The sequence below is a fragment of the Danio rerio genome, chromosome 23 (genome assembly GCF_052040795.2).
Source record: "Danio rerio strain M-AB ecotype USA chromosome 23, GRCz13ab, whole genome shotgun sequence".
Taxonomy (NCBI): domain Eukaryota; kingdom Metazoa; phylum Chordata; class Actinopteri; order Cypriniformes; family Danionidae; genus Danio; species Danio rerio.
Window position 1 is genome coordinate 45,914,017 of NC_141043.1, and position 14,263 is coordinate 45,928,279.

At 39.2% G+C, this 14,263-nt stretch overlaps 1 protein-coding gene and 1 long non-coding RNA gene across 2 annotated transcripts in view; one reads left to right on the forward strand and one right to left on the reverse strand.

Moving 5' to 3' along the window:
* LOC141380562 (uncharacterized) overlaps positions 1-11,268 on the forward strand; it is a 37,259-nt gene extending 25,991 nt beyond the window's left edge. The window contains exons 5-6 of the long non-coding RNA XR_015524076.1: positions 9,207-9,284; positions 9,912-11,268. This is a non-coding gene — a long non-coding RNA (uncharacterized LOC141380562). The remainder of the gene's footprint in view (positions 1-9,206; positions 9,285-9,911) is intronic.
* LOC147838293 (uncharacterized) overlaps positions 1-14,263 on the reverse strand; it is a 33,908-nt gene that overhangs the window by 14,266 nt on the left and 5,379 nt on the right. The window lies entirely within an intron of this gene.

The following is a 14,263-nucleotide window of genomic DNA, read 5'->3' on the forward strand; positions in this document are numbered from 1 at the left end:
TGTTTGTCTGTGTGTGTGTGTGTGTGTGTGTGTGTGTGTGTGTGTGCGCGCAAGTTTATGTCTGTGTGTTTGTGTGTAAGTCTGTATGTGTGTTTGTCTATGTGTGTGTGCAAGTTTATGTCTGTGCATGTGTGTAAGTCTGTATGTGTGTTTGTGTGTATGTGTAAGTCTGATTGTGTGTTTGTCTATGTGTGTGCAAGTTTATGTCTATTTGTGCATGTGTGTACATCTGTATGTGTGTTTGTCTGTGTGTGTGTTTGTGTGTGCGCAAGTTAATGTTTATGTGTGTTTGTGTGTGTGTGCAAGTTTATGTCTATGTGTGCGTGTTTGTGTGTAAGTCTGTATGTGTGTTTGTCTATGTGTGTGTGTGTGTGCAAGTTTATGTTTGTGTGTGTTTGTCAGTGTGTATGTGTGTGTCTGTGTGTATGTCTGTATGTGTGTGTCTGTGTGCGTGTGCCAGTGTATGTCTGTGTGTATGTTTTTTTGTGTGTCTGTTCAAGTGTATGTCTGTGTGCAAGTGTATCTCTCTTTATGTATATGTGTGTGTTTGTGCAAGTGTGTGTGTGTTTGTTTGTGCAACAAAAGAAAATTTTATCTCAGGTAAAAAGTTTAATTAATCTAACAAAAAATGTGATTTATTCAACCCAACTTTGGGTCAAATTCGAACAAACCCAGCATTGGGTTATTTGTTTATTTTTTAAATTTAGTTCAATTTAAATGACACTTTTAAAACCCAGTTGCTTTTGTCCATATTTGAGCCAACGTTGGGTCATTACAGCCCATCATATTTCTATAAAATGTCTAACATCACAGTCACAAAAACAGTACAGTAATGAAGTGCAGTGTGTGTTTGTGTGTTTAAGTCTGCTGTAATAAAGGTTAATAAGGACGTCTTTTCGCTGCCACACAGACAGAGCTGTCAGTCCTGCTCTTCAACAGGTCTCCGCCACATGCCGCGCCGGAATATTTCTGAATATTAATGGTGTACTTGGTATGCCGTCGTCATATGGTTTTTATTAGTATTCTATCAAGCCAATGAGGCGTGAGGCCGGCAGATGCAGCTCCAATGAGTCTCACGGGGGGCTTCCGGGGGTGTCAGATCTGTTCATACTGTACATCAGATCATCAACACACTGCGCTTATAATCACTGTGGGCAAACACACACACACACTTCCCTGCTGACAAATCCAGCTTAAACCAGCCAAGGCTGGTTGGCTGGTTTTAGCTGGTCAACCAGGCTGGTTTTAGAGGGGTTTTGGCCTTTTCCAGGCTGGTTTCCAGCCATTTCCAGCCTGGTCTTAGCTGGTTAGGCTGGGAGATGACCAGCTAAAACCAGCTTGACCAGCCTAGCAGGCTGGGAGCCCAGCCAAAACCAGCTATGTCCAGCTAAAACCAGGCTGGTCAAGCTGGATTTAGATGGTCATTTTCCAGCCTGACCAGCTAAGACCAGGCTGGAAATGGCTGGAAACCAGCCTGGAAATGGCCAAAACCCCTCTAAAACATGCCTGGTCGACCAGCTAAAACCAGCCAACCAGCCTAGGCTGGTTTAAGCTGGATTTTTTTTGCAGGGTTCAGTCTGTGGCCAAATCAGCAAAGGCTGTGGAAAACCTTTAGATGGTTTGCTTAAATTATAAAGGGTTAGTTCACGCTAAACTGACCGTTCTGTGATCCTCCACCTGTTTGAGTTGCTGTCAAGCACAAAGGAAGATAGTTTGAAGAATGCTGGGTCAAAAACAATCACTGACATCCTTTCGTTCAGCTTAGTTCCTATTCCAGCATATGTTTTAGCCCTTCCTGCTGCAACCCAGATTTGAAAAACACCCATACACTCTCACATTCACACACACACACTCATACACTACGGCCAGTTTAGATCATCCAATTCATCTATAGCGCATGCACTGTGAGGGAAATCGGAGGAAACTCACACCAACACGGGAAGAACAAGCAAACTCCACACAGAAATGACAACTGATATGTGCCACCCATTGACGTCCATGGTATTGGTGTGCGCACATGTGTAGTATGTGTGTGGTAAGAGTGTGTATGTAGGTACATGTAAGAGGTTGAGGGAAAGAGTGTGTGTGCATGCATGTGTATGCTGAGAGTGTATGAAAGTGAGAAACAGAGAGAAAGTGTGTGTGTATGGTTAGAGTGTGTGTATGTACATGAGAAAGAGGGTGTGTGTGTGTGTTTGTATGTTAAGATTGTGTATATATGTATGTGTATGAGAGTGAGAGAGTGTATATGGTCAGAGTGTGTGTATAAGAGACTGTGTATTTGTGTGTGTGTGTGTGTGTGTTTCTCATCTCGTCTTAGGCAGTTGAGGTCAGTGCTCTTGACCTGCTTAAATGCCACAGTCACTGAGAGCTTTATCTGCTCCACACAAATGATCAGCGCCCTCATCTGCATTCAGCACACACACATACACACACACATACACACACACACACACACTCTCTCTCTCTCTGTTTACCACACATCTCCACTAGAGCTCTGCACCAGCATTATCTCACACTATCTTTCTCCGTGTTTAGCTCTGGTAAAGGTTGATATGGGGTCCAGCAAATATGACCTGTTTGTCCTGTTGACGTGAATATTCAAACCATTCACTTTCAGCTTCCTGTTATGTTGCTGTTTGAGCATGATAATTCACAGTTGTAACGCACAAAGTCACTCCAAAAGCATTTATTCGGTCTGTCGGCTAGGTCTCCAAACTAACTGCCCGCAGCTAGCTCTCTGCAACCCTCACATGGTCGCCTGCCCTAAGCAAGGCTGTGCCCGGTCACTACCCGGATAGGAGACCACTAGGTTGCTGCTGGAAGTTGTGTTAGTGAGACCAGCAGGCGGCGCTCAACCTGTGGTCTGTGTGGGTCCTAACGCCCCAGTGTATTGATAAGAACTCTATACTGCTCAGTGAGATGTTAAACCGAGGTCCTGACTCTCTGTGCTCATTAAAAATGGCAGGATGTTCTTAGAAGAGTAGGGATTTGACTCGGCATCCTGGCCAAATTCCTGTCCATTATGGCCTTCTAACCATCCCCATATCATAATTGGCTTAATCACCTATCAACTGGTGTGTGGTCTGGTGCAATATGGCTGATGTCATGTCATCCAGGTGGATGCTGCAGACTGGTGGTGAATGAGAAGATTTCCCCAAAAGTAGGGCTGTGCAATTAATCGAAAATCCGATTTCGATTTTGGCATTTAACGATTATGAAAAACCATTAATCGAGATGAACGATTATTTCCTCACGTACCGCCCCCTTTCCAGTTGTACAGATGTGAAAACTCTTTGCCTCTGCAAAACTCAGGTCCATGTGAAAATGACTAAAAGCATGAGCTGTAATGTAACTTTTGCAGCACGGGATGAGCATCATTCATATTTTTAAAAGCGCAAAATAGCACGTGTTATCTCTGTCAGTAGATGGATGGATGGATGGAGCGATAGATAAATAGAACGATAGATAGACAGACAGACAGACAGACAGACAGACAGACAGCCAGCCAGATAGATAGATAGATAGATAGATAGATAGATAGATAGATAGATAGATAGATAGATAGATAGATAGATAGATAGATAGATAGATAGAGCAATAGAGTGATAGATAGAGCGATAGATAGACAAATAGAACGACAGACAGACAGACACAGATAGATAGATAGATAGATAGATAGATAGATAGATAGATAGATAGATAGATAGATAGATAGAGCGATAAAAAGAGCGATAGATAGACAAATAGAACGATAGACAGACAGATAGATAGATAGATAGATAGATAGATAGATAGATAGATAGATAGATAGATAGATAGATAGATAGATAGATAGATAGATAGATAGATACATAGACGAACGGACGGACAGATAGAAAGATAGATAGATAGATAGATAGATAGATAGATAGATAGATAGATAGATAGATAGATAGATAGATAGATAGATAGATAGATAGATAGACGAACGGACGGACAGACAGACAGACAGACAGACAGACAGACAGACAGACAGCCAGCCAGATAGATAGATAGATAGATAGATAGATAGATAGATAGATAGATAGATAGATAGATAGATAGATAGATAGATAGATAGATAGATAGAGCGATAAAAAGAGCGATAGATAGACAAATAGAACGATAGACAGACAGATAGATAGATAGATAGATAGATAGATAGATAGATAGATAGATAGATAGATAGATAGATAGATAGATAGATACATAGACGAACGGACGGACAGATAGAAAGATAGATAGATAGATAGATAGATAGATAGATAGATAGATAGATAGATAGATAGATAGATAGATAGACGAACGGACGGACAGACAGACAGACAGACAGACAGACAGACAGACAGACAGCCAGCCAGATAGATAGATAGATAGATAGATAGATAGATAGATAGATAGATAGATAGATAGATAGATAGATAGATAGATAGATAGATAGATAGATAGAGCGATAAAAAGAGCGATAGATAGACAAATAGAACGATAGACAGACAGATAGATAGATAGATAGATAGATAGATAGATAGATAGATAGATAGATAGATAGATAGATAGATAGATAGATAGATAGATAGATAGATAGATAGATAGATACATAGACGAACGGACGGACAGATAGAAAGATAGATAGATAGATAGATAGATAGATAGATAGATAGATAGATAGATAGATAGATAGATAGATAGATAGATAGATAGATAGATAGATAGATAGATAGATAGACGAACGGACGGACAGACAGACAGACAGACAGACAGACAGACAGACAGACAGACAGACAGACAGACAGACAGACAGATAGATAGATAGATAGATAGATAGATAGATAGATAGATAGATAGATAGACGAACGGACGGACAGATAGATAGATAGATAGATAGATAGATAGATAGATAGATAGATAGATAGATAGATAGATAGATAGATAGATAGATAGATAGAGCAATAGAGTGATAGATAGAGCGATAAAAAGAGTGATAAAGAGCGATAGATAGACAAATAGAACGACAGACAGACACAGATAGATAGATAGATAGATAGATAGATAGATAGATAGATAGATAGATAGATAGATAGATAGATAGATAGATAGATAGATAGAGCAATAAAAAGAGCGATAAAAAGAGCGATAAAGAGCGATAGATAGACAAATAGAACGACAGATAGATAGATAGATAGATAGATAGATAGATAGATAGATAGATAGATAGATAGATAGATAGATAGATAGATAGATAGATAGATAGAGTGATAGAATGATAGAGCGATAGATAGACAAATAGAACGACAGACAGACAGATAGATAGATAGATAGATAGATAGATAGATAGATAGATAGATAGATAGATAGATAGATAGATAGATAGATAGATAGAGCAATAGAGTGATAGATAGAGCGATAGATAGACAAATCGAACGACAGACAGACAGACACAGATAGATAGATAGATAGATAGATAGATAGATAGATAGATAGATAGATAGATAGATAGATAGAGCGATAAAAAGAGCGATAGATAGACAAATAGAACGATAGACAGACAGATAGATAGATAGATAGATAGATAGATAGATAGATAGATAGATAGATAGATAGATAGATAGATAGATAGATAGATAGATACATAGACGAACGGACGGACAGATAGAAAGATAGATAGATAGATAGATAGATAGATAGATAGATAGATAGATAGATAGATAGATAGATAGATAGATAGATAGATAGATAGATAGATAGACGAACGGACGGACAGACAGACAGACAGACAGACAGACAGACAGACAGACAGACAGCCAGCCAGATAGATAGATAGATAGATAGATAGATAGATAGATAGATAGATAGATAGATAGATAGATAGATAGATAGATAGATAGATAGATAGAGCGATAAAAAGAGCGATAGATAGACAAATAGAACGATAGACAGACAGATAGATAGATAGATAGATAGATAGATAGATAGATAGATAGATAGATAGATAGATAGATAGATAGATAGATAGATAGATACATAGACGAACGGACGGACAGATAGAAAGATAGATAGATAGATAGATAGATAGATGATAGATAGATAGATAGATAGATAGATAGATAGATAGATAGATAGATAGATAGATAGATAGATAGATAGATACATAGACGAACGGACGGACAGATAGAAAGATAGATAGATAGATAGATAGATAGATAGATAGATAGATAGATAGATAGATAGATAGATAGATAGACGAACGGACGGACAGACAGACAGACAGACAGACAGACAGATAGATAGATAGATAGATAGATAGATAGATAGATAGATAGATAGATAGATAGATAGATAGATAGATAGATAGATAGACGAACGGACGGACAGACAGACAGACAGACAGACAGACAGACAGACAGATAGATAGATAGATAGATAGATAGATAGATAGATAGATAGATAGATAGATAGATAGATAGATAGATAGACGAACGGACGGACAGATAGATAGATAGATAGATAGATAGATAGATAGATAGATAGATAGATAGATAGATAGATAGATAGATAGATAGATAGATAGATAGATAATGTTTTTATAGTATGTGTCAATTCATATTTTAAAATGCAAGTGTATTATTTAAATATATTCATATGCTCTAATCCACATCTGTTTAGTAAACATGTCATTATTGATTTGTTAATTTAAATTGTAATATTTAAAAACAGTATTCTGAATATATAACCATTTTAACATCCATTAGATGCGATTAAAATGACAGTCGACATATATATTGCAATAATACAACTGTATTTTCAAGTTAATCTCTGTACACTGGAACTGTAACACAATTTCAGGTCTGAATGGAACTACTTCAGCTGTGCATTTCTTTCTGAAAATAACCACATATACTCATCAACCAATCAGAATGAACCATTTATTTATGAATTTACATAAATCTGATGTTTAATCCTGAATTTTCTCTTTAACCTTAAGAGTAGCCTTTCTTTATTTAGAATGACATAAAGCTGAATAAATTATCATGGGATTTTTTTTTTTTTGCCTGAATTACTCATTTACATGCACACTACAGCATTAATAACACAAACATTACCCCATATGCCTGTGTGAAATTGCATGTGATTTAAATGCATTGACTGGAATGCATGTGCTTGTGTAATGTTATAAAGCCATTTCATTCAGCAGTTCGTGTAATCATGACTTCCTTTTGAAAGCGTGCGACTGATGGACTAATAACCAGGCTCATTATAATTCAAATTACTCAGTGACCAATCAAAATGCAGAACAGGAGCTTGGAAATGGACGTGTTTTTACTATCACTGTGGTCCGGATCTTTCCAGAGGGAATTAAGTGTGTGTGTGTTTGTGTCGTCTCATTCCAGCAGTACTCTGAGGTGTCTGACCCTAATGTCATGAATATTCATGAGCGTATACAATCTGTCATTGTGTCATCTTTATCAGCGTGTGAGTGTCATTTCTGTGGTGCTGGTTTGGAGAGGCCTGATTTGTAATTATATAGACTTCGAGCCTAAAACAAATACACATTTGTGTATACACATAGCTATAAAGCTTTTTTTCTTTTTTTTCTTTTTTGTCTGTATTCATGAAAATGTTAGACATGAAGCTACGACTAATTTTAAGAAAGTACATTCTGTTTCCACTGAGAATTCTTGAGATGTTTCAGCAGCTTAATTGGATCTTAATTGATCACATGTGGTCAATTCAGTTGATTGGGCATGGTTTGAAAAGGCATACACCTGTCTATGTAAGGTCCTAGGTTTGACAGTGCAAGTCAAAGCACACAAACTAAGCATGAAGACAAAGGAATTGTCCGTAGACCTCCGAGACAGGATTGTCTCAAGGCACAAGGCTGGGGAAGGCTACAGAAGAATTTCTGCTGCTCTGAAAGTTACAATGAGCACAGCAGCCTTCATCATCCATCAGTGGAAGATGTTTGAACCACCAGGACTCCGCCCCGCGTTGTTGCGATTTTCAATAATTGAAAATCCGGCAACTGCAATAATCAAACCCCTGGGAACAACTGTGGTCGGAACCAAAGTTCACAGGTCTGTGTTTTCTGAACTCCTCTCAAACGGTGGACTACTTCATTCTGATTGCTTGCCGCCGAACCGCGTCATAGCTCATTACCATAAAGTTGACTTGATTTCAAGTGTTCCTCGACGCCCACACCGGAGAAGACACCGCCGCGCTGCTCCTCGGCGCCGGTTCTCATTAAAAAAGAATGACTTCCGGCTACTTTGACGCTCTCGCCACTTGTTTGTGAACGCTACCCCGCGTCGTGGCTCCACCCTGCCCCCCTTTCCCGCTCCTCAATTTATGATCACTTCCTCGCGTCGTCGCTCCGACTCTCCCCATCCCCTTAGTTTGTGATTCCCCCCCCCCCCTCCCCAGGGGGCCCCGTCAGTGATCCCTGCAGGGGGGGCACCCGCATTTTGCGCTACGCCACTGCCAGGACTCTTCCTAAAGCTGGCGGGGGAGAAGGACCTTAGTCAGGGAGGTGATCAGTAACCCGATGGTCACTCTGTCTGAGCTCCAGCGTTCTTCTTTGGAGAGAGGAGAACCTTACAGAAGGACAACCATCTGTGCAGCAATTCACCAATCAGGCTTGTATGGTAGAGTGGCCAGACGGAAGACACTCCCCGGCTGGAATTTGCCAATAGGCATCTGAAGGACTCTCAGTGGTGGCAGCATCATGCGTGGGGATGTTTTTCAGCAGCAGGAACTGATAGACTAGTCAAGATAGAGGGAAAGATGAATGCAGCAATGTACAGAGACATCCTGAGTGAAAACCTGCTTCCGAGTGCTCTTGACCTCAGACTGGGGTGACTTTTCATCTTCCAGCAGGACAATGACCCAAAGCACACCGGCAAAATATCAATGGAGTGGCTTCACAACAACTCAGTGGATGTCCTTGAGTGGCCCAGCCAGAGCTTAGACCTAAATCCTATTGAACATCTCTGGAGAGATCTGAAAATGCCTGGCTGTACACCGTCACTTCCCATCCAACCTGCTTGAGAGGTTGAAAAGTTTGAACCATGTGATATTTCAGTTTTTCTTTTTGAATAAATCTGCAAAAATGTCAACAATTCTGTGCTGGGGTGCTGTGTGTACATTAATAAGGGAAAAAATTTCACTCTTGTGTATTACTCCACCCACAGGAATGGCAAGCAGAGGACTACAGTTTGACAAATATTGCAGCTGTTGGACAACATAATGTACCATTGAGGCTTTTATAGGTGAGAATGTAGTTGTTTAGATCAGGAGTTCCCAAACTTTTCAGCCTGCGACCCCCAAAATGACAATGCCAGTGACTCGCGACCCCCAATATTCTCTGAGGTGGTTATAAATACAGTGGTTATAAATGCAATAGTGCCCACACACACACACACACACACACACACACACACACTAATAAACCCAACTCTATTCTTCTTTTAATTTTTTATGTATATCAGTGCTGTAAATGGGCCACAAAGTTTAACCTGTTGTTATAAAATCAATCTGCTGCATCTGACGATATTGCTGTGTCTTAAATATAATGTAATTACCCCAGGGGTCACAATCCAATAGAACTAGTAACTATAAGCTACTATAGTAACTATATAGTAACTATAAAGTATATAGTAACTAAAAAAAAATTTTTTTTGAAAAATTTCAGTAGGTTATGGATAATTTATGGTAATTCTTATGGTTTGAAAAAAATAAATATATTTTTGGAAATCACCAGGCGACCCCCCTTCTTTGTCACGCGAACCCTCGGGGGATCCCGACCCCCATTTTGAGAACCACTGGTTTAGATTGTATCTATGCAGTGTATTTATAAAGACTTATAAAGTGCTTATATTAAATATTTATATTTTCAGAGATCCAATGCGGCAGCGGCGGCTATCAGCCTGTCATACTGAGCAAAACAAAGATGATTGACGTTCCCCCACAAGATGGCGACAGAGACTGCATAAAAAATAAGTCCTTAGTGGATAAAAAACAGCATTTTTTCAGCATAAGCTTCAAACTACAGCAGAGCAAATCACTACAGAACAGGTAAATGACGTGCTAAGTTGATCTCTCTCTTTTGTATGTTGTTGTGCTGTATTTATACAATACTAATCTGGTAGTGTTTGATTTGCTTTGGCTTTTTCGGGGTTAATTATTGAGATACAGGATAGTAACTGCATCAGTCTTGATGTGAAATTAGTGCCCTGATCAGTGATGATCTCTTGCGGGAATCCAACTCTAGAAAACAGTTGTGAATATAACTATTTTAACATCAATTAGATACAATTAAAGCTGTGAACATACTGTATATTCAAATATATATCGTAATATAAATAAATCAACTTATTTTTCAAAATCAATAGTAAAAATAAAATACAAAATGTGAGATTCATCATATCTTTGACTCTCTCACTCTCTCGGTCTTGTATTTCTTCCAGCTGACTATAAAACACAGTTCAGACATAGATGAGTTATGGCTGTACCTGAAATAAAGTGGCTGAGGTTAAAGAGAGAGCGCTGTAGGAGCGTATAGAGAGCTGTTTTTTAACTCTGCGTCCCTGCAGTTTTGCTGACAGTCACATATTTTACAGTTTCTCATTCAGAGCTCATTACCTCGCCGGACAATTAATTCTGAATAGTGCTCTGTGGTGTTTGGGGATCACGGTCACGCAGGCAGGTGTTTCGGGTTATGCGGAGGAGTTTTAGTTGTTTTGTTTGGAGTTTAAAGGGCTAGATTTGTATGGAAAAGCCAGATTTGCGATACAATGATGTGAGTTTTGTAATAGTGACATAAACATCTGTCAAAATCAAGCAGGTATATGTTTTATTTTTTATTTAATTTGGATGATACTTTTTTTGTGATTCACTTCAATGAATTTAATTGGGATACAGTGCTGTGATTTGCTTTGAAAATAATGACAGCACTATTTTGTCAAAATCAAGCAGCTCAGACTGTTTAAAATGTATTATATTTTTTACAGTTTGTAAAATAAACTCCCCCTAGAGCAGGGGTCTCAAACTGCGAGCCCGTGGGCCATTTGCAAAGTAGTTTTACAAAGATATTGAGAAGAACAATTACCAGTAAAGTCACTAAAGTTACCCAATTTGCTTTCTGCTGTCTGCTAAACTTTTGGTTAAGCAACGATTGGGAGAGGATAATAATAAAAATTATTATTATGCCTATTAATAAATTGTATCATTTTCATAGCAATTTAAACTACCCCTATAAAATGTACAACAAGAAACAAAAAGAAGGAGCTTTGACTGCATATACTCTGGGGAAGAATGTCTGAGTGCATCAATTACATCAGGTTGCCACTTTTTTTGTTGCGCTTGAATATTAAAGCAGCCCTTCTATGCTTAATGAGTCATTAAAATGGCACCCCGACAATGAGACAATGAGACCCCTACCCTAGAGTGTGTGTGTAAAGTTTCAGCTCAAAATACCACAAAAATAATGTTTTATAACTCTTTGAAACTGATCCTTTTAGGCTTTGATACTAATTGTGCCATTTTGGCAACCCAGGCTCATTTTGAAAGCGTAGTCCCGTGGATGTTTCTGGAGACAGTGAAATACATCCTGGGAGGTATGTATGTTTGCAGTTTTTGTGATCCCACAAGAGGCCGCCGTGTGCGCTTTTTCATATCTCTAATGTCTCTCACGAGTGCCGTTCGCACCCGTGCTGTTCTTGCGTGCTGTTCTTGCCGCTGTCGAACGACCGTCTATCTGACTGACTGAAGGATTGACGGGGCGACCGGCCAATCGTCTGACCCCCACGTTCCCTAAACCCAACCAATTTAACCGATTGACCCGCCCACCTACTTCCTTCCCTAAACCCAACCAACGATTTACAAAAGCCGTCCAGAAAAAGAAAAGCCCTCGTCTGATTTTTACCACACTTTCGTATTTTACCACAATCTCACCCTGTTATGAACATGTTCACTTTATTTTTTGGACTCTGTTTTTGTCTTACCTGATTTCTGAAACCGCTCTTCCCTGGACTCGGTCATCGTCGTGGTCAGCTCCTCTCTGCATCTCAAGTCTGCCGACGTACAGGACGAGCTAACTGGACAAACTGGTTGCGGCGGGAAAGCCCTCCACACGGAGGTAAGCAGTCAGCTGGTAAGCGCGAAAAGAAACAGCGTCATACCGCCCCGTAGCGTTCGCTTAAAAATTAAATGCAGCCATACGTACCTCCGGCTACATATTTTGTGGTCTCCAGAAATGTCCACAGGACTATGTTTTGGTCTGGGTTGCATTTTGGTGACTGATGCTTTAAATTTAAATGAGATTTGTACGCCTTCAAACGCCTGTGTGTCAGCACAAAACTCTAATTGCAGATTGCTGCTTCTCACTCAGGGCTGTTTATGCTAATGAGGGAGATATAGGCGGGGATTTCCTCTGATGAAATGTACAAAGGGAGAATTTCAAAAAAACTGTTTTTATTAAGTGCGATTATTTAAAAAATTATTAATTTTTACCATTAGATGCTGGCTATATTCACACATTGTTGCCATATAACTGTGTCAAAATGACTTTTTCTTTAATGCCTAAATCATTTAGAAATTAAAGGGGACCTACTATGCAAAAAAACACAAACAAGTGCAATTTTGGGCCCTATCATACACCCGGCGCAATGTGGCGCAAGACGCGGTCAATAGTCTTTTGGTAGTTGTAGCTTGGTGCAAGAGTCGTTTTGAGGCGTTGCGCTACGCTGTTTAAATAGCAAATGCATTAGCGCTCATTTTTGCGCCCATAGGCGTTCTGGTCTAAAAAGGAAGGCGTTCTGAGGCGGACCGCTGGCGCGTTGTTATTTTGAGAAACTATAATAGGTTTTTCATTAGACCAAAACTAACCCGGTCTAAACTCCAGCGCAGAGTTGCGCCTCGCTCACACACTGCTTAATACATACAAGAGAGCAATAGGCAAATATCTTTACATATGAAAAAAATTAAATATTAAGGATATATATAGGATATAATAAGAATATATATAGAATATAAATATAAAGGATTAAAATATTACAAAACATATTATTTTCTAGCCTACATAAATATGAAAAATCATGGCTTTTATGTCTTCTTCATCTCGGGAGGCTTTTTCAGTTCATTCATAACAATTTGCTTTTGTATAATTTTATTATTATTAGCAGTATTATTTTATATATCCATATTTATATTTGTTTTATTAAAAACAAGCTTAGATTTGCCCACCTGTCAGCTTTTAGACCATATGGGGCACAGCATGTGTTTTAGGATATAACTCAGGTTTTTGAGCATATTTTGTTATTATTGTTCATTTATTCGTTTGCTGGAAATTAGAACTGAATTTAGAAATAAATTTGAAAGGAATATTTGCGCTTAACAAACAAAATTAATTATTTATAGACTAATTGATGTCTGTGCGTAAAGGTTTCCCTATCCAAGAGCAAATGTGAAAGTAGATCCATTATCTCTCATTCTCTCTCAGTAGATGCTCTGTTTAACAGTTTTCTGTTAAAAAACTGTTAACTGTTTGCTAGTGAAATGCTCATTTTTGCCACTTAGACTTACTTTGCGTCCTGTAAATAGCGAATGCGCTCTTGGCGCGACGCAGCTGGCTCTTAAAGGGAATGGGAGATGAGACTCTAATTGGTTTATTCTCAAAACACACCTATAACTCATTAAGAGAATAAGCTCAACCCAGTTAGACCATGCGCCAAGGCGCAAAGCAGATTTTCCCGTCCTTAAATTAGCAAAAATGCGTTCTGACATGCCCTGAAAGCGTTTGCGCCCTGCGTTTTGCGCTCTGTGCATGGACTGTCAAAATAGAGCCCTTTGTCTATTTCCAAATATAAATCCATGCACCATAAGACTCTAGGTTCACAAATTACATTATTTGTCCTCCCTGTACCAAGTGAAGGTCAAACTATCCCTCAGTGCACTCTGAAATCAAACTTTCCCCGAGAGAAGTGAAACCCAAAACACCTAGAGCTGCTGAGAGGAGAGACTCCCAGCTGCTATGATAAGACTTGGCCAATCCTGTCATGAAAAGCAGATTCATCAGTTTTACGAGACGCTTCACGCCCAGCAGGTTTCAGAGATTTAAACTGCACTACATAAACCAGAGGACAAAGATTTACAGGAAAGCGAGATGAGTCACGATTACGGCGAATGAGGAGACTGTAATAGGTGCAGGCACTGCTGTCTGCTTTGATTTGTAACACGGTGATCACAGAGG